Source organism: Sylvia atricapilla, chromosome 4 (genome assembly GCF_009819655.1).
Source record: "Sylvia atricapilla isolate bSylAtr1 chromosome 4, bSylAtr1.pri, whole genome shotgun sequence".
NCBI classification, from domain to species: domain Eukaryota; kingdom Metazoa; phylum Chordata; class Aves; order Passeriformes; family Sylviidae; genus Sylvia; species Sylvia atricapilla.
The window spans coordinates 30197524-30223384 of NC_089143.1; positions in this window are offsets into that span (position 1 = coordinate 30197524).

The following is a 25861-nucleotide window of genomic DNA, read 5'->3' on the forward strand; positions in this document are numbered from 1 at the left end:
GGTTTCAAAGGCTGAATTTAAGCAGGCTACTTCAAGTTGCTGAAGATAAAAGATGAGAAGGGCTCAAAGTTCAAGCACTGACATCCAGCTAAAGGCAACCACATGGTATTTGTGGACTTGAATTTGGGTAAAACATGTTTAAGTCCACATGCAAAACAATATTTAGACAAATCTTTGGAAATGTATAGATCAGTATGTATGACTAAAAAGTCTGAATTATTTATGGGCCAGCCAGTGTATGTTGGGCAAGCATAGGCTACAATGTTTTGGGGTAGATTTTTCAGTTTCTATGGTTTGAATTGTACTGTAGTTAAATCAGAAAACAGAGCCTCTTGGAAAAATACCTGCATATTCCATATGGAGTTTTCAGAGTGCAGTTCATGACTGTACTAGCAAAGAGCACAAATTAACACTATGAGGTGTAGCTCCAATGCAAATAAAACAGGTTTTTAAATCTACAGGTGAGTCTTGTGCAGCATGAACACATACACAGGCATACAAACAAAAGCTTACACTAAATTTTTGCTTTTTGGTTTGGGAGGGAATACAGCTTTCAAATTGATTAAGAGAGCATGCCTAATTAGAAACATTTATCACACGTACACTCACAATTGCTTTTTTGTTTTCGTTCTTCATTTGAAATTGTATAAATCACAGGAAAATAAGTATCTCATATCCAAAATGCCCATCTCTTTGTTCTTTTTTATTTGATTGCAGTCAGATGAAAAGTGCTGCTTTGAAATAGAGGCAATGGCCAGAGGCCTATTGATTGCCTGTAAACAGAAACAAAAAAGCAGCCCTGGTAACGTTTAGAATGGTTTATCAGTGATCAAAGCACAGGAGGTGCTGTCTAGACAGCCTAGGTGTGGACTACCAAATGGATTTCATTAGGGGTCCTCTACTCTGGTGCCATTGTTTCAGCTCTGCTCTTCTTCAGGCCAATCTGTGATTGATTTCCAGAGAGGTGCCCAAGTGCCTGTGGCAATGGGATAAAGCTTGCAGGACTTTGCTTGTTCTGACAAGGCAGAGTAGCTGCCTATCACATTAGTGCAAAATGACACTTTCATTTATTTCCACAGTGCTTTGAAACAAATACTTTCAGCTACAGCAATTGCTCTTTGCAGCTTGAGCTCTGGAGTCAACTTCTTGAGTTCCAGAGAGTAAAAGGTTGTGAAATAATTTTTGAAGTATCCTGTAGTTAAAAAGGGTCATATTCTGACATCTGACAGCGACCATTCTTTCCTCTTCTTGCACAGTCACAGTTTTTCTTTTAAGGATACATTTTATCTATAATGTTACTGAGGGTGCTTTTCACTGTTAGGGAGAACAGTTTCGCTTTTTATCCTTAAAAATTCCTGTATGCAGCCCACATGTGCTGTGCCTGCCTCTAAGGATACTCAGCATTCACCAGCTGGTGCACTAATCACAGGACTTAGATTATTCAAATGGTTTCACTGAAACCCCTAATGTGAAAATGCAGGGCTAAGTTAACTCACAAAAAGGCCTGGTGCAAATTACCAAATTACTATAAACTACCAAATTACCAATGTGCAAGAGCAGCAGATGTGGTCCATGCTGCCTCAGCCGCTCCACTTTGTGCTGTTTCACAGGTGACCTGATTCCACTGCTCAGAGGCAGATGCTGCTGGATGAAGAGGGTAAAAGGCGTGTGGCAATCCTGCCTGTCACAGAACCACTGAATTGTTAGGGTTGGAACGGGTCCCTGCAGATCATCTAGTCTGACACCCTGGCAAGGCAGGGTCACCTGGAACAAGTGACACGGAGATGTGTTCAGGTGGGTTTGGAATGTCTCCAGAGAGGGAGACTCCACTGGGCAGCCTGTCCCAGTGCTCTGCCACCCTCAATGTAAAGAAGTTACTCTTCCTTGTGTTCAGCTGGAACTTCTTGTGTTTTAGTTTATGACTATTGCTCCCCATCCTATCACTGGGCACCACCCTCTTGACACCTGCCTTTGAGCTATTTATCTGCACTAATGGAGTCCTCCCTCAGTCTTCTCTTCTATAGACTAAATAGGCCCAGATCCTGTAGCTTCTCATAAGAGAGATTCCTTCAGACCTCTGTCTTGACGTCTTCACTTTTATGTCCTCAGGGCCATTGTTTTGGTTTTGTGGACCCCACAAGTTCCACCAAGGTCATGGACCTCTTGCTAGTGACAATACCAGGCAGGAAGCTCTGAAAGCTCCTGTTACAGCTAATAGAGGAAATATATGGAACCTCTAATGCAGAAATCAATACTCCATCCACAGCAACAAGATGTCAGAAGACATTGTGTCCTCCACACCAGAACTGGTGGTGCAGTGCTTGGGTAGGGAGCTCTAAGCAGGATCACTCTGTCCAAGGCCTTCATGGGTTCCCTATGGTACTTCGAAGAAATCTGAAAGTAGTGAGGAGCAGAAATCCAAAATTCAGTTGGTGAAATTATTTGGGCAGTTGCTAAATGTATTAAATATAATTTTGGTTTTGCTTTCTTTTTTTTTCATTTATGGAGCTATAACTGTGACTGCTGCCACACAACAGGTGTTTGTGAGACTACAAATAATATGCTAGAAAGCCAGACTAGGGCTAAATCATTTACTTTACAGATGAAATTTTGACCAGTGCTCAGGTTTCAAGTGGAAAAGCCCTTTGTTCCAGACTTTTTGGAAGATGGAGAAACTGGCCATGTGGTAGCAGGGGTCAAGGGGGACATTGAAGAAAAATGGACTGCAGCTTGATTAAGACACCAAAGGGATTTGCCATCTCCAGGTACTGGCTCTACCTAGCCAAGGTGAAACAAAATAAAATTGGTTTCAGGATGGTGATTTTGTTAAGGAATCTCTATTCAATATCAAGGGAAGAGCAACATAGTGTTAAAGGCATGTGCAAGGTCTGTGTGTCATGTGGGTGCCTGTCATGTAACCCCTGAACAGCTATGATATAAACCAGGAGATTCATACCACTGGCTCTGGGAACAGAGGATTTGGTGTCCCAGGCTCACACCTCACTCAGGCTGGATGTAGAGAGGGTGACCAGGCATCACCTTTCAGGACAGCAGTCTGACAGCAAGCTCAGGTGAGCTGTACCCTCCTTGGACTCCAGAGGCTTCAAGGACTCATTTGGTTTAGTAGATGTAGTCATTCACATGGTTATATTCAATAATCAGTGCAGTTCCATTAAAGGAAATTGGCTATTGATTTTTTTAGCATTTCAGCCTAATTTTTAATTTACATTTTCTATTACTAAAGCTGGGAAAGACTGAAGAGAAAAATCTGCTGCAAATACCTCAGTTCTCCTCTCTGTTTTTGTGATTGATTGTGTTTGCTCACACCAAACGTGGCTCATTTGCAGTTGGAATATAAATGTATGCAGGCACACATAATGCTTACAAAATTCAAACCAATGTGAAGTGATTGCTACTACCTCTCTAGTAAAAGCTTAATATTATGATTGGCTTTGTTGAAGGCTGAGGTTAAACAGAAGGTTAAACTAAAAAACATTTCAATCTTAACAAAATGCCATGAGTTGGGAAGACTCTTCAAGTTTCTAAAAATGTTTTCCTCTCCTTACCACTCATTCTGTTTTAACCCATTCCATTTCTAGTCCGTTCCAGAGATAGACTCACTTCTGGTTCAGAATTATTATAAGAAGAAGTTTAGGTGATAGTTGAAAAAGTAAGGGCTGAAGACTTAGTGGCATAGAAAAGTTAGTAAAACACTTTTGCAAATTTATGTCTGAATCAATGAATGATGATGCAGAAGAAGGAAAACATAATAAACGAAGTCTTCATGTTCTTTTCTTGAAAATGTAATGATCAGAAATGGTCTTTTCTTTGTTCTAATTTATTGTTTTTCTCAACACTTTAGTGCTAAAGTGAGTATAAGCTGAACTGGAAAACTTTTCAAGCTCATTTGAGTAATTATCTCCTGTTTACTGGAATATCTTCCCGAAATGAAATCTTCAGAACTCACACACTCAATAATTAGTAGTTTTATGCATAATTTCCTCACCATCATAAAAACATGGGGATAATACCACTAAATCATTCAGTGAATTTATTAATTAAAGGGTCTCATTGGCCCAGTAAAAAGTTTAAAGATAGTTTTCTTAGAAAAAAAAATCTTTCTAGCTTTCTTAGAAAAGACATTTCTATCTTTCTTAGAAGTTATATTTACATTTCTGTTTTCAAAAAAAATATATATTAATGTAAGTGTTGTTTCTGAGTGAGAGAAGAAAGTGCTTTTCCAAAGATTTATTCTTTTGCATGGTAGAATTGTGTGAATGGTAAAATTGTGTGAATGCCCCCAGAAAGGTGGATTTGAAATATTTTAGTCAGCAATAGCCTTCCCTTTCATAAATGTTGTGTCTTGTTTAGACTTAAACTGTTAAACTGTGTTCCTGTGCTCAAGTCAACTTTATTGTGACTTAGATCTCATTAAAACAGCACTTCATACTTACTGCAGTAGATCATGCCTGTCTGTACTGAGCTTTTCAAGCATTTCAGACACAGCCTTTTAACAAACACAATTTTTTTAAATGAAATGCTAATGAAATGCTTGGGGCCTAATGAAATTCTGTAGACCTTTATCCACTTTCAGCTTCTCTGAGGCCACAGTGTGCCAGGCATTCACTTGGAAATGTCCAACAATGTTTTGCAACAGCAGTTACGTGCCTGGGCTGACCTTTGCCTGGTGGTGCAAGCTTCAAGTGCAGAGCTTCCTGTGCCATTGCCAAGAGCTGTCTTTCCATCGTATCTGTTGCAGTTTTCCATCAACTTTTGGACAGGCCTTTAACAGTGATCAATTAGCTCCTTCCTACCTCAGTGAGTGAGTGATGTGGTGATTACCTTATCAGCAGACTTGTCCCATTTCTGAGCTGTGTCCTATTTTGGATCAATCTTTGTCTCTTTCCTTCCCTCGTTGACTCTTTTCTTTTGTTGCTTTTGGCCAGAATAATGATAAGATACTTCCTCACCCACTACGCTTTTGATTACTTAAATATATTCCCCTTCTTTCCTCTGCCTGGCCTGTTCAGGCTGAACTGCCTTATACCATGTGTAGCCCCGAAGCAAACTTGAAACTTAAATAACCTCAATAAATCTCATCCCTTGCTCTGGCATTTCGGTGTCTTGCAAGACGTGTAATGGGATGTTCAGGGTCTCAGCCACTGGGAGATGCCTTTTGCTGCCTGCAGCTCTCGCCGTCAGCTGGGAAAGAATGATTTAATCATTTAAGAAATGCTAAACAACCAGGTGTGCCATTTTTTGACTTCTGTGCTCACTTCTCAGTGCCACAATTCAAAGGGCAGTTCCTGGCCCCAAGACATTCTTTTTTAATACAAAGTAGCACTTCCAAATGTATGTTCTTCCTGGGTATTCCCTCTGCTTTCTGACTGTCTGGAATTTTTCGTTTAGAAAAACAATGTCATGTTGAATCAGAAAAGTCTATTTGAATCTAGTCTCCAGCCTCACCCAGTTCCTCTTATTCTTGGCTCCCTTCTCAAAAAAAAAAAAAATCTTTTTTTCTTATAGGATTTTTTTCTTTGTCACTCTGTGATAGAACTTTCCAGTTTTAGCAAAAAACAATGTCACTCTCATTCTTTGCATTCCAGAGCTTTGGATTAGTTGATTAAACAGTGATTAATTGTGATATGTGTTGCCAAATATCAGTCTTCACATAAAAAGCCAAGCTCTCTGTGATCCTAATGTAAAAGTTATCATTTCAGAAGTTTTATTAAAAATAAAATTCAAATATAAGTCTATGGCAAAAACAATACACTGTATATTTTAAAACTTGATTCCAGGTGCCTTTTCAGTAACACAGATGACAGCTCTTGTAAAAGTAATAGTCTTTGGTATAAACCAGATCTTTCAGTAACAGAAATAATGACAATTAACATTACCTAGGGATTCTTTCTCCTTAATTAGGATTCATTTAGAATTCACCTGGAAAAATTTTAATAACCCTTTCAACCTAACAAAGACTCATGTGGTGGAATTTTAATGGCTCCATTATGTTAAAAACCCATAATGTGATTGTAGTGACAATGGGAATTTGGCTGTACTGCTTGAAAAACATCTGGTTTAAAATAAATATGCAAATGTCTTCATATATGTGTTAATCTGTCAAGTCCAAAGGATGCCAGAGTTCAGTGAGACCAGACACTGAAGTGTGGTAACCAAATAGAAGTGGCTGGCAGCAGCTTAGGTTTGCATCACACAGATCTATTCATTCATATTTACCTTGAATGCTGTTAAAAAGGACACTGCAGACTATATATTCTATTCTGATGAGATACACAGGCACATCAATAACATTCACCCCAATGTCACCTACACTAGGCAAACCCCACATTTTTCTTCTTTAGCTTTGTGAGAATGGTGTGTCTTCTCCCACAAACTTGAGCTGCCAAGGGTGACCGCTATGTCCATTTCCTGGTTTCTTTCTTGGGACCTTATTTCATGTTGGGTATATTAGTTTACAGAGAAGATTGGAAAACAGCTTATTTTCTAAAAAAACTTTTGCATGGGAAATCAGAATGGTTTGGGTTGGACAGGACTTTAAGGATCATTCCATTACAAACCCCTGCCAGAAAACAATGTAGCATTCTTCTGATCTTCCTTTCCACAGCTATGGTGGCCCAGCTGAAAGTCCTCTAACCTGTGATCACTGTTGCTCTGCATTGCCATCAGTGAAATCTGCCAGGTGAACCTCTCAGCTCTGGCAGGGATGGTGATGAAGTCCCGACCCATCATGTTAACTAGACTTTAGGAAAGTAGTGGAACATCAGCAAACCAAAGACCTTCTCTTGGTGACAGGCATCTCAACACAACACTGTGGACATGTGCATAATGATGGAGCCTTGCCAGTCCTGTTGTTAGTGGGCCACTTCTCACCTTCCTTGTGGGAACCTTCCTTGTAGTGATATGGAGGATGTTTATAAATATAAAAATACAGGGTTTTAGGAGCATCTTTTGGTGATTTCGTAAAAGTAAAGGAACAGCTTGTACTAAGAACACATAAAAGATTAACTATCAAGCTTAGTTGTTAGGTAGTTACTAAATAGAAGTCATATAGGTAAGATGTATAATGTTGAAACTCAGCAAAGCAAGACCTAGGTATTTGTCAAAAATTGATAAAGCAGAACTTTGTGGCTTGAATCCAGGAAAATCAAGCTCCTCATCTTTAGTAAGAGTAAAGTGACCTGAAAAATAGCCAAACCTTCACTGTGCCTGCCCAGAAGCAAAGGTCAACCAGCAGACACCAGAGGAAGATGTCTGCCTTCTCCTAAAACCCAGCTCATGACCACCAGGAGGTGTGATAGTAAATTAGAACAGGAAGGGAGAGAATGTGGGGAATGGGCAGGTGGAGAGGTGTGGGTTTGTGGGGTCAATGTGGATTTAAACTTGGGAGGTGTGGGTTTGTGGCATCAATGTGGATTTAAACCTGGACCTTGTCTTGACCAGGTACACACGTTTGGAGGAGGTATTCCTCCATGTGTTCTAGCTGGAAATACAACATACCTGCTTTACAATTTCTAATTGTAAACTCCTTATTGAACACTTAAGTGAGAAGTCTTGCCTGATGTGAACCCACAGGTAACATCCTTGTTTTGTGTAATTCAGTAACAGTCAAGAACCAAAACTATACCACAAGATGTTCTGGGGAAGAGAAAGGCATTTAATCCCTTGAGGTTATCACTAAGAATTGAGAGACACCTCAGATCCTAGGTTTCCTCTTTGTTTATATATGTATGAGCATTTTCAGTTTGATTGTCTCCAACTAGGTGATTGTTTTTCAGTGGCTGATTTAGATCTAGTTTTAATCTGGGCTATACTATACAGAAAAATGCTGCTTGGTTTTAAAGGGTATGAGGTAAGTTTAGTTCTGAAAACAAACTTAAAACCACCAAAACTACAGTAGAAAATATTAATTTCCTCAACTCATTCAGGAAAATTTTTATTGTGCCATATGAGTTACACATGAAACAGATTTTTCAGACCCTCAAAGAAAACAGAAAGAGGTCACTCTCCTTTGCACTGTCCATACTAGCATGCAAGCATATGGTTATATTACACCCTACAAAGAGTCATTAGGTCTGTTCAGAAAACCCCGTGAGTCAGTCAAAATATCTCCAGCTGTGAAGTGCAGCACTGTCTAGCCCACAGCACCATGCTGTGATTTAAAACCATGATGAAGCCCCTTGTGAGTGAGAGCCTATACACGTTAGCCTGGGTACTTAATTTTCAGGATGTTTGGAATATCAGTGAAATTAAGTTTTCAAGGTCTGAACTTGTCTTCAATTCTATTTAATGGTTATCATCTGGTTTCTCTAGGTAGTTGACATTATTTACATTATCAGGACTTAGTTCAATAAAATATTTCTGTAGGCTCTCTGTAAACAGAATTTCTGAAAAGAACTAAAATTTGTTCTACTTACAGATACATATAAAGTTAAAAGTACTGTAAGGATGCTTCAGAAGTGTAAATTAGCATTAAACCATTAAAAATAATGTATACATTATTTGTATGATCATCTATGATGTTTATAGCAATTCTCCTTAATGAGGTTGAACTGGCTCTCTCTACAAAGATCCAACAGTACTGTCTTTAGTGGAATTAACCCAGGAAAAGAAACAGTCAATGAGTTTTCCAATGCTAACTTGAGTAACAATTTAAAATGTACAATCCTCTGGCAATAACCACAAATTCGTTGTCTTGAAATGTAGACAAATGTTAAGTATTAATGCACCTTCAGATATGGGAAAATGAGTATGTTATGATTTATGTTTCCTTCATTCCTATCACCTTAAATAAGAAAAATTCTAGTTCTCGATTTCCAAATAGCTGTATCTGGTATTTGTTAGAGTATGATTAACAATAACAATTGACAGCTAGCACCTCAGAGCAAGCCAGCTCTTCTCATTACACAACTGATAGCTCAGACAAGATTTAATCAAACAATGAAAATATACAATGTTTATCTAAGCTACTATGCAGGTCTGAACAGATTGAGAGGTTTTTGTACAGATGGGCAAAAACATATAAGAAATGTTTTATCTGACCCCCCCAAAACAGGTGCTAACCTAAACTTTAATGGGCGTGTGTACTTTGGCTAGCAAGACCCTTATAAAGGGCCCCTTTTCCTGGTGTATTTTCTTTGTTCTGCCATAAGTAGGAATAATTTGTGCAGATGGAAAGGATGATACAATTATTATTTCTAGGGTCGTTTTTCTGAGTGGGATCTCTTTCCAATCCAGTCTCAGAGTGGCTTCTGCAGCCCTCAACAAGAGCAGTCAGCCAGTGAAAAGGCATAACTCCACCCCCATAGCCTTCTCTTTATCCTTTTGTATTTTGGCTGACACCTGCAACGTATTAATCAGTCAGAATCTGGCCTGCAACACAATGTGCGCAAAAAGTAACATTCTCTTGAGTGACCATGATGTCTTACTGCACTAAACATGCTCATTAAAAACAGGCAAACCTATTAAGTTAATATAAAGCTAGAACAGTTCCAAATACTTAAAAATGGAAGCGCAGCCAAAATTCCTAGAACTTGGAAATGATTAAGCTATATTCCTTATTTAGCACACATGAACACACATGTGAACATGAACACATTCATACACAAGGAAATGTGTGTAGAGTTTGGAAGCACAGGCCATGCTCCCCAGGCACAGAGGGCCAGGAAATGTTGCTAATCACAGAGAAAGCTGTTCTGTAATGTTTTGTAGTCTTGTGTGTTCTGACCTAAAAATCATATATATTTTATATATTGGATCCACTTTTCCTTACTCTTCTTTTTACTAGAGAAAATAAAAATAAAACGAATAGAAAAGTTTTTGTGATACTGGAAGAAAGGAATGTACAGTATCCAGCAGAAGAATTAGAATTTCTGCGTATATACCGAGTTAAAGCAATGAATCTTTGAATTAGTCTGAGCAAAAATTGTTAAAGGACAGAAATGTCTACAAAATGAGCAAGGGCCCTGTGCAAATATATAACTGCCTACAGTAGACTGAAAGTGATGAAAAAGAGTAAATTGTAGTCTCATTTTATCCTGTCTGAGTGTAGATTCATTTCTCCTACATTTACACCAAGTTACAAAAAGCTTCCAGAGGCTCCTTCATTGCATTTCTTGTCACGACAGCTGGGCCCTCCTTAAGCAGGAGAAATTGCACAGGACAGATCTCATCCAAAGCCAGATAAAAGCATCTAAAGGAGCCAGCGTGAAAAATCCTGGCTTTAATGGTTAGTAAGAGGCAATAGCAATGTTAACCTGCAGAAGTATCCCAGAAGATCTGCAATTAAACATAGAGCCACACCTCAAAAATGCTAACATCCTTATGTATTTGCTTAATATAATATTACTGAGGTGCTCCTGAGGAGACTCTTGGGATTCTTGGTAAAGAGATATAACCTTCCTCAGGGTTACAGAAATGTCTTGCTGTGGACATAGGTAATTACAAACAGTTTTCAGAATAAATAGTTAAAGACATTTGAGGGCCAAGGCCACAAAGAAGTAAATAACCTGTGAATATGCCAAAGTATTAGTGACACAAAGTTGAAAGTCTCCAAGCATCCCTAGAGTACCTCATGCCATGTACAGAGTATCCTTGGCCATAGTTATAACCACACCATGAAAACCATTTGCTCTGTGCAAGTGTGATTCCCACAGGAGCTTACTCACCAAACTGGAAAAAATGATACCAGTTAACACTTTCAGAGCAGTATAAGGTCAAGATTTCAAGTTCTAGAAATACTTAGAAGGACTCAGTTCTTGGCAAGAGGAGCAGAAGGCTTGCCTGCCCTTCAGCATCAATGCCTTCACAGTCTTTCTTTGGTTGTATCAGGGAGTTCAGCTCTGAGTGAGCTTTCTGTGGCTATGTACTTTGTCACCAGTTTCATCCAATAAAACAGTGGTGGGGCTTTTAAAGGGATAATTAATGCAAAAAAAGTTGTTCTGACTAAAGCAATACCAGTCTTTACCAGTTTCATAAAGGAGCCAACAACTCAACAGTTATAGCTTTATTAGAAACATGAGTTAAAATTCTATTTTATTTCCCCCAAAAAGTGCCTACCTACTGTTGCTGAGGAAAAAAGAGGCAAGAGAGCTAAATAGGTAACTGGTCACTGTAGTATGATGAGGCCAGAACTTTCTCTGACTTATAAATAGCCCAGCCAAAGTCTGGGATGAAGTGTGCTGGGGTCATACAAAGAATTCATGGCACATGCCAGGATTGCACAATGTCGTAATTGTAACCCTTGCTTTCATTTATTAACTGCAGTATTTCTTGTGCCAAGTCTGTAGTTAAACTGCACATTCTCTGGGAAGCAAAAGTGTTGTCTTTATATTCATCAAGGTGCCTGTAACATTTTTGGAGCCACAATTATTGTAGTATAGTTCTATGTATTACTGTAGTATTCATATCCCAAAGAGCCTTTCTGAAACATCAGTTACACTCAACAGTATTCTCTCCTCTCATTTTTTCTTTTTTCTTTTTCTTCTCCATGCAAAAAAGAGAAGAGCATAATGCCAGATGTATCAAGCTGCGAGGTTTGCAATATGCTTAGCAACACAAACAGCCATGCTGACAATGATCCCAGTGAGAGGAAGCGTTTCACAATAAAGCCATTAGCCATGATGTGGTCTGAAGTTCCAGATGCATGTGTCTAAAAGTTGACTTTTTTTTTGCCTATCTGGTTTCCTGTGAATTTTGGACCATGAAATGCACAATGTACCATTTTTATTGGCTCATGTATATTGGGAATGATATGCCTTTAGTGGTGTCTGCAAAATTACTCCTGAACACTTTGGAGAGCATGTGGAGCTCATTTGCATTTCTTCCTTAAGGCTTGGTGAAAACTGTCTATTAAAAAAAAAAAAAAAAAAAGACATTTCCTTGTGAAAAAAACATGCAATTTTTCATTCCCTTCATAGTATTTAGGAGAGAAGAAAAACATACAGCCTTTCCCACTTCCCAGTTCCCTGTATAAACTTTATTTACCTTGCAGAAGAGTTCCTCCAAATGCCTTCCATACGATCTACTTCAGCTAGAATAATTCACAACTAATCTGAATAATATTTGCTGAGATATTTAAAGGCCTGATTACATTAGAGAAATTTGTAGCTGTCTGATATTACCTCATTGATCACAATGATTCTTGTCAGTAAGTAGCTGTGAATTGCAGGCATGACAATTCACAACCCAGCACTTATTTTACAGAGTACGTCTTTATGTCCACACAGCTAATCTAAATGTACTCTGAGGGTGCCATTCCTTAAATATTCTGAGTCCTGACTTGACTTCTGCATTTCACAAGAGTTCTTTAGTCAACAAATATTGTAATATGTGATTCTAGGGAAATAAAATGGAAAAAGCCTTCTAAGCCATCAAAGCAGTGCAACAGATGCCTAGTTTAGGAGGGCTGGAGCATATTTCCTTTACTTCCAGACAAAAGAGATTTACAGGAGAAGACCTAAAAGTGTAGTGATACTGGGATTGAAGACAAGAGCAGCAGAGCTGAAAGACCATGTCCATGTCTTGGGACACAGCAACGGCAAGAACCTTTTTACTTAATGGTGCCACAGCTATGAGGAGAATTACTTGCAGAATAAGTTCACATGAATAAATCAGAGTGAATTGGTCAATTTTCAATGTTTTTTTAGAAAAAAATTTCCAAAAGAACTGCAGTTAATTTTTTCCCAATCAGTGAAAGAAAAGATAGCATAAAACAAGATCAGATAAAATTATTCTTTCAGATTTCATTGAAGATAAGGAAAGAAGAAACTAATGTAAAGTCTTTCAAAACTGATTGGAAGCATGCATACATTTTAGAAATGAGATAATTTCAATGGAATAACCACTTAAACTATATTTAGGATTTATGACCTTTTTTAACAAAGCTGCCAAGAAAGAATAAAATTTTACTTGGCAATTCAAGCATGTTTTGTTTCAAAACATATGGTGTAGAAATTTGGGGAAAAAAATGATGCTTGAATTCTCTCCTTAATTTCCCTTTCCTATTGTATTGGCTTCGACGTACAGTGTATTTTATCAGCTGATCCCCACAAACCCATCCTCCTGACACTGCCATTTCTTCTCAGACCTGCTGCACTGTTCTTGTCTCCTTCTGCCTTATAAAGAATCTTTAATTGGTAAGATCTAAAAGAAATCCTTCTCTACCCCCTTTGCTTACATTTGGCTCCTTTTGCTACCTTTCTCTCTGCATGATTTTGTGCTTATTTTTCCCTGACTTCCTGCAATTGAACACTATCCAAACTTTTCTGCCTCCCACCCCTGATTCCCAAAATCTAATTCCCCCAACAGATAGAGTGTTAGAAAACTGACAGAAGAAAAGCCATCAATTTCATTACAGAGACCAGGCTGAGTGTCAAAGTTGGATTACTTAAAATTCTATTATTGTTTAGGGTGAAACTCCTCTAGAAAACTATGAAAATATCCCCTACACACACATTCACGTGTCATTCCTTTAAATTTTGCTGTGCATAGAGCTACTAATATCATTGTGGAAAACAAGGAATATTTTCTTCTTTGATAAGAATCTTATCCCAATTTTGTCTTCAAATATATCCTTCAGTAATCAGAGGATGGCTACTACCTTTTTACATTTTCTGATATATTGCCCACTGTTAACATTAGTTTTAATTTCCATGCTTTTAAATGACACATAGCTGAGTTCATAATGCTTTATGTTGTAGTATGCTGTAATCTGATTTTGCAGCATTCTATAAATATCCACTTTACAGAGTTAAAGAAATATCAGGTGGTAGAAATGGCCTTGTTCCTTCCTTGTGCATGAGATTAGTTCTAGTTTGCCAATCAACACTGTGTTATTAAATTCTTGTTAATATTTTTATTTCTTTTTTCTATAATATGTATAAAATATGGAATATTTTAGGATATCAGAAGTAAAAAAAATGAATATGAAACAATTCTTCATGTTGTTTAATATTAATGTCACACTAAAAATTATAGAGTTAGAGGGGGTTTAGTAGTTTGGGGTTTTTGGTTGTTTAGTTGGTTTTTGTCTGGTCAGGTTTTTTTTTTTTTTATTTATTTTTTATTTATTTTTTTATTTCTGAGAAATAGATTTTAGCCCTGCTCATGGTGTTAGCAACATTGAGATTTTAAATAAGTAAGAATTCATTGTCACTGTCTTCGCTCAAATTCAGTGAATAGAACCACTAGATTTCATTGCTGGTGGTATTGTGGTATGACTTGGAACCTCCATGGAAGGTCCTTTGTGACCACTGCCGGTGGCTAAGGATGAGGGGTGTCCAGGGAGCCCTAAGTTAAGTCTTGGGTGTAGTCACTGGCACTTCAGATATCTCTAAGTGTTGGAAAGTTTGTTGAGAAGACATTTCAAAAAACAGCAGTGCTGCTTAGCCATCTTTAAATTTTCTTATAATATTTTAAAAATAAACTTGTGATTTTGTTTCAATGGGGGCTTTTTTTTTTGTTTTTAGTTTTTTTTTTTTTTTTTTTTTTTCTTTTTTGTTTCCACAAATGGCTAAATTTGGGTTTACTCCATTAGAAATCATATGTAATATCAATATCTTCTTGCCTCCCTCAAATTATGGTTATAAGATGTAAGGAATATATGGCATTAATAAATATGTAAGCTTGAACATATAAATATTCAAAGAAGGGGAATATAATTTAAAGTTCCAGTCACTTTTCAAGAACAAATCTGTGTTCTCATTAAATACTTCTATCATAACATATTTGGCCACAAAGTTGCTATTTCTAATAATATTATGGTTTCATTACATGCTTTTGTTTGGTTTACTGCAGTAAAGTAATTTCTTCATTGTTAAATGATGAAAGCAGAAAACAAAATCAAGTAAATGCTCTATTATGTTTTTGCAAAGAAAAGCAATCAGAGCTGTTTAAGCAAACCAGTTTCTATGCTATATTGGGGGAACAGTGAAGTAGGAAGTCAAGGTCACCACTGGAAATGTTTGTGTGTGTGTGTGTGTGTGGGCATTTGCAGCCACATCCAAGGACAAAGCCTCAGCTGATTCTGCAGAGGCTGGGGGGATTAAAGATTCAGCTCCCAGCAAAGAAGGCTCAAGGATTGAAGCTGCACTTTTAAGATCTTGTAAAGGAACATACCAGAGTGTCAATATCAATCATTCCTTTATGCTCCTGATTTAGCATTTTCTATTTATTTATCTGTTCTTTTGTTTAGCAAAATCCTCAGCCTTCCAAGCTGTGTTCGTGCAAGAATTGAGGGAAATGTTACACATCTAAGGTTTATTAGTAGACTAATTGACCAGTTCCCCTCTTCAACTCCTAAGTGTTCTCACATTTTAGACAAACACTAATGTGTCCACTTTCCAAATCACTTTTCCAGCTCTCACTGATGAAGCCAATAGGTTGTCAGACCACCATGGGTGCCTGTGCCGAGGGCTGGGCACTAGGGGGGTGCTGTGTGCTCCAGCCCTGATAGCCTGGAGTAGCTATTAGTTCTAATTGTTGAATGCTTGAACGCTTTGAAGGACAAACGTATGTCCTAAGGCTGTGGCCCTGATGAATGCAAGGGTTTCTTTCACTTGTCATTAGTAATTGAGGGTAAATTAATATTTACTAAGCAGACTTTCACAGGAAAGAGAATGCATGAGAAATCTAAGGAAAAAAATGCCACAGGAGAAAATGTTATTTCCTTTAACACTTTCAACTCCATTGGCAGCAATTAAAAAATAGCGAGTGGAAACTTGGGATAAAATTAATAATTTTATTACTTTCCTCCCTTACTATAACAATAATTTCCTCACCCTTGATATATAAACATTATAAACATTCCAGATGCATAATATATGTTATTGGTAGGTGATACCCAGCTAACTAGAACTGCTGAATTTCAGAAATGTTGACTTGTACAAAATAAAATCTATCATGACTGTATGTCTGTTTACAGAGAAGCCCATTCCTATGTAGCTTTTGATTTACTTAATAAATTTGAAAATGCTACACAGATACAGCTTTTTGGACCAAACTGTTACCTTTAAACATCAGAGGTTCTTGTCATATGATATGTGGTACACAGAGACATTCACACTTTTTTTTGATGTTTCCTTAAAGCATCACTAAAGCCCTGAAGTGATCCACATGTTGACTGAACACCTAATGCTGATTGAATTAAATATGGCACAGGCACTACTTGGTGGAAGTCTTTCTCACCAGCTGCATAAGAAAAAAAAAGTTTTTGACGTTCAGCTATTCAGTAAAAGCAAATGTAAGCACGGAACTAAAACTGCGACAGGGTGTACAACCCTGCAGAACAGAAATAAAATACAGTGTGAAAAAGCAGAATGGCATCTTTGAATGAAATCAAGTCCTAGACTATTCTGTTGGCTCAATGTCTTGACTTTACTACCAAACTTCTCAGGTTTGCTGATGGAGCCAGGGCAGACACCCCTTACAGGGGCACAGAGTGTTTTCAGGATCAGTTTTCTTCTGGTGGAATGACATCTCTTCCAGCCAGACACCAGTCTGGATGCACTCATTTGCTCAGGCTCCATCATACCAGGAGCTGGGCTGAAGGGTGGTGATTAGGGATTTTCTGTATTCAGACACATCTATTTTAGATGAGGTTTACAGTACAAACCTGGTGTAAAGCAAGGCAGGTTGCAATCTTATGATGAGAGGGAAGGAAACTTTACGCAACCAGTAATTTCCCCCCAGCTTTTCCACTGAGAAAAGCTAACATTACCCACCCTCTCAGACAATTAACCATCAGGTCCTCTATCTTAATTGAAATTTCAAAGGGATGGGGACGTTATGACAGCTACCAATCCATGCATTGAAATGTCTTTATAGTCATGTCCTAATGTCCCAGGCAAATGGAGCAGGAATAAGCATTGTAACTTTATGGAAGTAAAAGATCATTTCAGATGAAAAAATCTACTTTGGCCAGTTAAACCAGATTTAAGTCTGCTAGTGCTAAGAAACCCACATGAAACGTTCTTACCGGAACTTAAAATACCAAATTAAATATCATTATACAGCACATACATTGGATTCATCTGTCTAAAGTTCCTTGGAATAAAGCAAACCTCGGGTTTTTTGGGTATATATATTTGAGAAGAAAATTTTTTTTGAAAGCTAGCATCACATTGACTCTTTAATGTGGAAACAGCTAAAGTCCCTGGTAAGACTGTGTGAAATCTCATTGTAATCTTCATTAGTCATACAGATCTGTTCCTCATTTTGAGGGATCTATGATTTCAAGTAAAATTCTTTCACAGGTAGTCCTTATAAAACCACTTCCAAACACCTGGAATCATGAAATACTCATCTTTTTCCTGAAATATATATGACTCCTTGCAGAAGACACTCCCTATGTTTCTTTAGATTAGAAAGAAAAGTACAAAACTCTGAAGTCTCAGTGGAAACTCACTAGACATCAGTAAGTCATGTTGTTTAACGAAAACAAATGCTGTATCTGAAGCAATGAAATCTGCACCTAGGCGGCTGCTGCTCAGCTCCATTGGTGGCTTCCTCACCCACCCCACATCACCTCTAATGGCCCTATGCTGTATGTCTCTCTGTCCACAACAACTCAGCTGCTTTTTTCTTTCTGAGGCTGCAAATCTTTTTCTTTGAAAGGAAAATATTTCCAAGGGCTTAATTAATTTAGCATAGCAAGAAATTAGTTCAAAAAGAAGGGAAAAAAACCCCACCAAAAGCCCAACTAACAAACCTCTCATGTTAACTCCTGACATGGTGCTATACAGTTTCAAAGAAAGCATGTCTTACTATGAGCTTTAAGAGCTCAACTTCCCATTAACACCACTAATAAAAATGTAATTAGAATTGTAGTTTCGTTTTCTCCCTCCAGCAGAGCATTACTGCATTCCTCCCCTGCGCGGGCTTGGCGTTTTGGAGTTTGTAGTTAGCAGCCAGCAAGATGTGTCCTTTTGGCGGAACTCAGCATTTCATGAAAGATGTGGTCAAGATCCCAAGTAACCGTATTGATACCAGATGTAGTCTTGTCACTGAGTCTTAAAACAAGGCTCTCATGGATCTTAAGTTCCCATTTTCTCTCTCCACTATATTACAAGGAAAAGAGTCTGAGTGAATTACTGTTGATGTTGCTAGCAGAAGTATTTTTTTACTTGGAAATAGACGTCATCGTGGGAAAATGCTATACAAGAAACTATGTCGAAACAAATTTTCACTAAATTAGGCAAGCTGAGGTTGTCATGTCTTAATTAAATAATGCTTGCATAAATATGTTAGTATGTCTAGTCAGAATCAGTAGTCCTCAAAATCAATGCTGCATTGCCAATTTAGTTTTTAGACAATAAAGGCGTTGGCTCTTTAGCATTAGTGCTGTATGTGTTGCAAAACAAAACAGAAACAATTCTCATTGGTGAAGGATTTCAATAAACTTTAATAATATCCATATGTACAATAAATATTTCTGGGCCCTCAAGCACTTATATTTCCTTTTGAACTTGTGAACAGAAATTGATTCAAGGTGATAAATTTGTAATCCATTATGATGGATGGAGCTGCCTTTAAAAAAAAAAAAGATAATGGCATATAATTTATATATTCTCTGTGAATAGATCTGGGAAAAAAATCTAAAAGGAAGCCAGATGTAATGAAGTAGAGTAAATAAAGTCAACTGTAATATTAGTTTTTACTGAAGTATGTGCCACATAATTAGTAGCACAAAAAAATGCAAATGATGCAAATATTGCTTTTGGCTGCTACAGCTGACCTTGTAGAAACTTGGTTTAAAACAATATATTTATTACATATCTAACATTAATTAAGTAAAGTACGATACTTGAATTAAATTTTCAAGCTGGAAAAACAAGTGTCATAAGATTAAACAGAAACATGTGTGAATTTTTGAACACATTTGCAAAGTACAGCTTTGCCATTAAAAGCTCAGATGCTATAGTTTTGCATAACAGAAAACCACAGCTGCACGTGTGGTAAAACAGCAAATGTTGATTTCTAAATGGTATTTGGCACGTTTGCATATTTATTCCCCATTGTCTTGTAGTTTTATTAAACACTCTTCTATTAAAATTCAAAACATCACATTAGCAAATTCTGATGGCAGAGAAGACTGTACTCAGAGCTCATGGCCAGAGTGCACGCAATGTGATGCTGAAATTCTTGCAATGGAAAAAGGACATACGGAAGATATCCACAGGGGGACAGGCAAAGAGTGCCCTTCCTCCTACCTCTCCCCTTTACCCTGCAGTGACACTGGGTGCATATTGTCTTGCATAAAGAGAGGCAGTGTGGCCACAGGTTTGAGAAGAGACAGGTTCTGCCCTGGACTTATTTGTCCATAATGGAATAATAAAAAAACTGTGCTAAGGTGACTCAAATGGATCCCTGTCAACCCAGCATATGCTGGCCACAGCATTCTGGCCATAGAACAGAGAACATAGAACATAGAACAGAGTCCATGGGAAAACCCACACAAATTCTAAGGTGTTTTCCAGGTAAATGCCACTGGCTTGCTGAACGACTCTCTCCGTGAAGAGCAAACACAAAGAGGACTTCTCATTTATCTACCTTCTATAATGCAATATCAAAATAAAAAATCAAAAATAATTGTAGATTGTGTTTTTTTAATTAAATGATGAGAGATGCCACACACTGGTGACCTGCAGGAAATGTATTCTTTCCTCATTCTGCAAGGCTTTCACAGGTTTTTGTGTGAAATACAGGAGAAAGATATAAAACCACAAGTAATGTGTAGCTAGTAAGAGCTAAGAAAAGTGTAGAAAAAGTATTCAATATGTAGTCAGTGATATAAACCATTACAATGAGCCCTTATATATCTGAAGCCAGATGTTGTTCCAAATTACATCACTGTAAATCCAGAATAGTTCCACTGAAGCCAATGAATCTACTCCAGATGAGAGAAGAATTTTGTCTGCAATCTATTCACTTCAGATCAGTTTATACCCATATGTCCATAGTTTACTGTAGTATTTTTTTAAATGAAGAAAATACCTGACATAATCCAGTGATCTCCAGCATAGTGTTTGTCTGAAAGAACAAGCTTCACTAACAGGTAAGTTTCTGCCTATCAGATCCCTGAAGTTCATTGACTGGAATCAACAAAGTTCATGTTGAAAGACAAAGAACAGTAAATCATCTCTTCACATATATAGTAGCTGGCCTGAAACCAGAATTCAGAGTTCACTACTTAAAGGGTGTCCTATTGACCATAGCTGTCGAAGTACAGCAGGAATTAGAGATGTTTGCAGCATGTCACAACCCTCTGCCTTGTACATACAGTGTATTTAGATCTACAAAGGAAGTGCAACTACAGCAGATCTGCTCTTTAAGTACAGGTGCATGAATGATGGACAGTGGCAGGACTTTGTAGATGGCTCCCTTCCACATCAATTTTGTGGCACAGCAGAAATTCATAATTCAGACCACTGCAGAATTTATTTCATCTAGAGAAGGTGACAATGAATAGGGTACAGGTTACAGGAAATCAACTACTTTTCAAGTGTATCTTTAACATTCCTGATAGTAAGTGAAGGCGTTTTGGTGCACGTGAACAAAATTATTTTCTCCCTAATTTACTCATAGATAAACACCACATTGCAGAAAGTAATTTTCTTTGCATTCACCCAGCAGGTGTGAATTATTTTAGTAGGAGCAGAGATAAAGTAGGGGGATTTAGAGTACCTTTCTCTCCTGCATGATTGATTAATAGTCAGATGTCTCCAAAGAATTAAAGGCTTGTCAATAGAATGCAAAAGCTGAGGGGGTGTTTTTTATCTCTTTCTTGAGGGAGTTCAGACTTCTGATTCAAGAGGATGTGTAGGTTTTATCCACTCAAAACTTCAGCTCATCTTGTGGCTATAGCTATGTTAATGACCAAGAACCACCTTTTGTAAGACCCACTCAGATTGGTAAGTGTTGTTTTCACTAAGAATGCAGGTATTTGCATGGAAATGTTTGAATATGTGCTTGGGAAATGGAAAATGTGTACAAATTCTTACATCTTCAGACAGAACTTGAATTCACAAAGACAAGTGGCCATGCCAAGCTATGTTCATCCTCCCACTACTGTTTAACTATTAGGGTTGGAGACCTCTGCCTCCTTCACTGACAGTGTTTTAAAGGTACCCCAAATTTAAGGCAGCTTTTACCAAACCAAGAGAAGACTAAGTGGGAATAATTGTTTCTACAGTACAGTGGCAGGGACATAATGTGGAAGAGGAATACTGGATATTTTGTCCTGTTGCCCCTGACCTTTGCTCCTTTGGTGATTTTCCAGCTGCTCTGCAATGCTCTGGCTATATTTTAGAGCTATAAATGGGAATAGTCCTGGGAGCAGAGCCCAGTTCCATCTTTCCAGCTGAGTACCAAAGCCATGAGTCTGTGCAGTCCAATTCCCTTTAGCTTGCCCTCCTGCTGCTGCTTTGACTTTAGCACACCAGTGAAAACAATGGTTTTACTTCAGTAGGAGGGCTAACAGTGACTATCCTGCCACCCAGCCCAGGCAACCACCTGGGAGTTTGCCTCTTTCTGTCAAAAAATGGGCTTGGATTTCCTCACAGTAAGAAGATTTTTGATCCTTAATTTGCCATTCCATTGAATAGAGCTGTTTGGTGAAGATAAGCTTTTCTAGAGAGATTTTCAAGGCAGCATGCCCACAGCTGTTGCCCTTGGTACTGACCTCAGTACTGGCTGTGTGAGAATTTGCTCAAACTATGCCAAACCTCAGATGCCTTCCAAGCCATGAAATGCCACAAAACTCCCCACCTCTGGTCTCTAACACCTATTTATACAGACTGAAACACGTGTTTCCACACAGGGCTTTACCAGCTGAGGTACTTACTGGTCTAACATGAAAGTGACAAGCAAAATTAGGCATTTCTGGGATTAAGAACAGCTAAAGCTGATCAGTTCAGCTTCTCTCTGAGGACCTGCATGGCACAGAAATGGTTCTGTGGTAGTCTCCAGGGTGCTCTTTCAGGTGCCGTCCTGAGTTGTGAGCTGCAAAACTCCATGTTCTTCCAGCTGACACATTCTCAGAGCCACCACCAATCACCTCCTCCTCCCTGGTTTTCATGGGGAGAAAGCTAATAACAGCCCAGGTGGAAGCTTTGGTGCACATTGATAGTCAAGAGTCAGAGAAGGACTCCCATTCCAGCTGACTTCTGAGTATTTAAACAGCAGTCAGAGAGAGTTACTGGGGGTCCATTTCCCCAGTGGTATTAAGTGGAGATTGTTCCTCTGATCTCTTGAGTGCCAAGATGATTTTCTAAGTGGAATTCTTTGCAAGATATCCATCTTTATTAAAATAGTACTATAATATGAGATGGAATTCACAGAGCATTTTGCACAGCAGCAGATATTATCTTAAGCATGGGCTATTACTTTTCCTTTCCCTAGTTTTGTGGTTTGCAAGGCTCATGGTCAATTTATCTTCCTGAAGAGCACAGATAATTCCCTTTTCTTTGAGGGGAGTTACACGACACGTAAAGGAGAGCAAGAACTTCACGTTTTCTTTTAAAAACAAGCAAATAAAGGCTGAACAGGAGGTTCAATTTTACACTGAAAATTAATTGAATTGTGGTATTATTTAGCAAAAAATAACACAACATTTTTAAATTTTGATGAACTATACTTTTTACTGGCTCTATTACACTGAAAATGATAGGATTCTTAAAAACCCACATAAAAAAACCTCCTGTGCATTTCTCTACTTTGTTCTGCAAAATTGTGCTGTTGAACTTCATCTTTTTTTTAATACATGACAACAACAATTTCAGTGGTAGAAAACAATATCAAAAGCTTCTGTTGAAACTGGATCTACTGGGAGTGTTGACTCTCGCTGATATTTGCGTGGAGCCCTGCAACACTGTCATTGAGCAACCTCTCTCTGTGTAGATTTTCATCAGGTTTTGATGCTGTAAATTTCAGCTTCAAACTGATTCTCATCTCTGTTAGAACAGTGGTTTTTTTACCTACCAGTTACTAACTAGAGGGAATAAAGGTAAGTGAAATTACCCCCTTCCAACTCTGTGAATGTCCTTTTAGAATAAATAAAAAGCATGAACATAATGCATGAGTCACACAAAGCCTGATGTAACTGCCAGTGACAAGTGAAGCACATATGCTTTATTACATGATGCTGTTAAATAGCAGAAGAAAGTTCCAAATTTTTAGGACTTATGAAAGTTAGAGAAACCAGAAAGTCCTTCAGGGAAGAAATTCCAAATATTTTTAGGATGTAACAGAAATCCAAATGGTGAAAGAGAAAGCAAAAGAATGAGGCCAACATATTTTTGTAGCACATTGACATTTCTCTTAGGAGATATTTTATATTTCTTATTATTTTCTACCCATAAGCAATCTAGCATAGTGTTTGTTTGGCTGAATATTTCACTGCACATATACTTCAAAATTACCTTTACCTATGTATTTTCTGCCTCATGAAAAAAAACCGCCATTGACCTTGTGGCTGAAGGCAAGGGTAAAAAACCCTTACATGTAGGTTAAAAATATCTAGCACACTGAGGTCAAGTGTTTTAAGTATTTATTTGCATTTCAGAGCAAAATCTACTGTGTTTCCTTTCAGAAATTTGTAGGTATCTTCTATATATAAGTAAATTTTAAACTAAATGTATATTGGCCTGAAATGAACACCTTGGCTTATAAGGTCTTTTACCTCATCCTAGCCCACTTTTACTTCTGTGCATTTTTTATTCTCATAGGTGAAATGTATCTGAGATGCTTATATTAAGTTCCATTTAAAGACAAGAACACTCATTGTCTTCAGCAGAGAACATGGATTTTTCTTTTTCTAAAGGAAATTTGTATAGATGAAGTCATGTGGTCCAATCTTGGTTTTCAGTCTGATTGATGAGGAGTATAAGTGATGTGCACAGCTACGTGCATCTACTTCATGTGCTTTGAGTTTTAAATCTCTTTGGAGAGTGTTGTCTGTTGCCTATGAGTGCTTATTCCCTCACTCTTTCTTGAAACAATGTGATATGCTAATACATCTGCTGATAAATTCTGCTCAGTAATATGCAGAATATATCTTAGGCAGGCAAGATCAGTTAAACTTTTGGAGGTGAACTGAAAACAGTTTTCTATTTTTGGTCTATAGGAGCAGATCTGGAGTGCTCAAGCACAAGGAATTACTGTCATTTCAGGCATGGAAATTTCCAGTAGGATGGCTGCTCTTCAGAAGGACATGTGTTAGATAACACAAAGCATCTTGCAATGTTCTAGGTGTATGTGCTTAGTAAAGCCTGCACTTAAGCCTCTTTAAATCAGTCCTGACATGGACTAAGACATGGAAAGTGGAATCAGATGGTGATTGAGAAGTTTCACACCATCTCTTCCTGTGGTGACTAAGCCAGACTACACAAAAGGCCCTTTTTTCCATCCTTGATGGAAAATGACTGAAAAGAGGATTTTATCTTCTTATGTATGCCTACTGCATGAAACATTCAGTAGCATAGAAAAAAAAGAATATTTCAGTTGGAAGAGACCTAAAATGACCATCCAGTCCTACTGCTTGACCAATTCAAGGCTGACCTGAGAGTAAAGCACGTTGTTAAAAACTTTGTCCAAATACCTCTTAGGCACAAACAGGCCTGAGGCATCAACCAGCCCTCTAAGAAGTTTGTTTCAGTGCTTGTTCAGCCTCTTAGGAAAGAAAGGCTTCCTACTGTCCAGCCTAAACCTTCCCTGGTGCAGCTTTGAGCCATTGCCACATGTCCTGTCACAGGATACCAGGGAGAAGAGATTGGTACCTCCCTCTTTGCTTTCCCTGCTACAGCGAGAAATGAGGTCACCCTCTAAATTGCCAGCGTTTTTCTGCTGTTTGGCCTAGTAAACATGTTAGTGCAAAGAATCTGCCACAATCTTTTCTTACTAAGCATGTCCAAAAAGCGTTGTATTGTGTTTTGGGAGTTTTCAATAAAAGGATTTCAAGTAAGGGAATGTAAACAGAATTTTCATGGAATGATAGCACCAAAGGGAATAGCTGTGAACAGACTGCAAGAAAATTTATGTATGTGACATTGTCTGTGTATAACTGGCACATATTGTAATAATCATTATTTGAATTATTCTTTTCCTTTCTACTCGACAGGCCTATCCATTATGAAAATTGTTATTGTTTCAATGAGAATACAAGTCGTTCTGAGCTTTTGGAAGCAGATTATAACTATTGTTGCCAGTTCCTAAAATGCCTATTGGGCATTGCTATTTTATTCAGTAAATAAAAAGTTTAAAACAATAATTGTTATTTGTTAGAATGAACATACTTGAATCAGTTCTCGTCCCTATAGTGCAACGCCCTTCAGTCAGCATTTTCTAATTCCTACCAACATTTGCCAGCTGAAAATGCTTTAGTGGTCAGGATATGAAAATGAGAGATGTCATAAATCTGTGATGAAGGAATATTTAATAGAAGTCAACTATAGAATGGTTTGGGTTGGTAGGAGCCTTAGAGATGACCTAGTCCCAGCCCCCTGCCATGGGCAGGGACACCATTCACTAGACCAGGTTGCTGAAAGCACCAGAAGTAGTTTATTTTGAGCTACTATTTATTTTTGCCATCTGTAGGGAACAAATGTGGGATTTGTAACATCCAAGCCTACCAGTACTGAAATTAAATACCAGACTCTTTAAAGTAGGCCAGGCTGCTCTGCAGCTGAGGCATTGTGAATTGCTGGTAATGGATACTACCGAAGACAGTACTGTAGGTGGTATCAGCTGTTTTAACTCTAGATTATGTCCTGTGTGTACCCAGTTCTCCTTAATATTGGTGGGAACTAGGTAGCACAATGTCTTCAAGTATTTTGGTTCTTAAGGCTCT